The following is a 1,931-nucleotide window of genomic DNA, read 5'->3' on the forward strand; positions in this document are numbered from 1 at the left end:
TGAAAACGAAACTTTTTTTTTTTTGCAGGAAGGGCGTCAAGTTTTGAGCGTTCTTTGCTACACCGGAAAGACGTCACGCGAGCTTACGGCAACAGTTATCGCTGCTGTTCTCCTCCTCACAGTCCCTCTCTAACCGTTTCGCACAACGCCTATATTACCACGCATCAAATCAATAAACGTTCTCTTGGCCCAGCCACCGCTGTGTATGGTGCGGATTCTTCAGTGGCGACGAGGATTGGATGACAACGGGCCGCCCTCTTAGTACGCCGTAGCCTTCGCCACCATGGGAGGATATGCCAACCCGCCGCTGTTTGACTAGACGAGCGACAAGTGGACAGCTTGCCAAGTTCGACTGGAGGCCTTTTTTGAAGGCAGTGGAGTTACGGACGACAAGAAGAAGCGGGCCCTGTTGGATGCAGCGCTGACGACCCACACCATTGGATTTACTTAGAGTTCGATGCGCGCCAGACACGGTGAGCGAAATTTCTTACGCCCAAGTGGTAGCTTTGTTGCAGCAGCACTTTTCGCCGCAACTAAACGAAATAGCACAGTCGTACAAATTCTTTACACGCGACCAGCTGCAAAGATTTCGTAGTTGTCATTCGTCAAATAGCGAACACATGCAATTTTGGCGCAACGTTGGATCGAATGCTGCGAGATCGCACCGTTTGTGGGCTGAAAAGCGCAGGAATGCGTCGACAGTTGCTTGCGAAGCCGCAGCTGACGAGAAGTGAAGCAGAATAAATCATTCTATCAGCCGAAATGGCAGAAGCGAGCGCGCAGCAAATAATGAGCCACGCCGCTGAAGGAAGCGTACTTGCGGTTGGAGGGCAGTCGTATCACCCCAGAAACCGGCCACGGATTATTTCGTGCAACCGCTGCGGAGCGAAAGGGCACGAATCAGAGGATTGCCGGTTCCATTCGGCAACATGCTTCAAGTGTCAACAGCGGGGCCATATCGCCCGAGCCTGTTACCGTCGAGAGAGAGAGAGAGTTCATTGAAGGGCCACCAGGGCTGTCGTCTCATCAGGTAGATACCCTATCGTCTCGGGAGGAGAGCACATCTGTGGGCACGGACGGTATATTTGCGTTGAAAGCAGCGGACAGTCATATCAGCTACGTCGGCATCACGCAACCCATTGTACGTACATTGAATTGGGGGGGGGGGCGTTCCAGTGGACATGCAGGTCAATACAGGGTGACCAGTGTCGGTCATCACATGGGCCACCTATGAGCAAAACAAAACAGTGTGGCCCAAGCTGCGTGATTCGCCATTGAAACTGACTTCCTTCCAGGGAAGGCTTCCCGTTCGCGGACAACTCAAGCTCAAGGTTTCGTGCGGAAAGCGGTCGATGGACGGACCCCGGGCCGTCCTCTGTTGCTCCGGCTCCAGCCTGTGCAGACGCTTCTTGATCTAGGCGTTCAACGTGCTGGAGGCGCCAGTAATGAACGTGAACACGACAGGTGAGCGCAGGTCTTTCGTCGGGACGGACAATGTTATCGTGCACCGTCTGGTAGCAGAATTCTTTGACATGTTCGCTCCAGGCCTAGGTCTCATCAGGGGTCCGCCGGTGCACTTTGAGATGCGGGACAACGTGGTACCGAAATTTTAGAGAACACTCGAAGCTCCGTACTCCTTTCGTCCAAGGGTAGACGCTGAACATGTGCGCCTTTAAGTTACGGACATTATTGTCTCTGTGCCTGATGCTTTAGTGGGCCGCACCGGTGGTGCCGGTAGTAAAGCATAACGGCCACATTCACCTCTGTGGTTATTTTAAACTCACGGTAAACAACTCTTGTCACACTGGGCAATATCCGCTGCCCCGGGTAGAAGATATCCTGGCAACGTTAAACGGTGGTCAGGTTTTCACCACGATAGATTTTCGGGAGGCTTACAATCAGCTACACTTAGACGAGGATGCCTTGCTATA

At 52.9% G+C, this 1,931-nt stretch overlaps 1 pseudogene; it reads left to right on the plus strand.

Moving 5' to 3' along the window:
* Positions 1–283: 283 nt before the first annotated feature.
* LOC144095605 (uncharacterized) lies at positions 284–1,613 on the plus strand (annotated as a pseudogene).
* Positions 1,614–1,931: the final 318 nt, after the last annotated feature.

Source organism: Amblyomma americanum, chromosome 6 (assembly GCF_052857255.1).
Source record: "Amblyomma americanum isolate KBUSLIRL-KWMA chromosome 6, ASM5285725v1, whole genome shotgun sequence".
Lineage (NCBI taxonomy): Eukaryota > Metazoa > Arthropoda > Arachnida > Ixodida > Ixodidae > Amblyomma > Amblyomma americanum.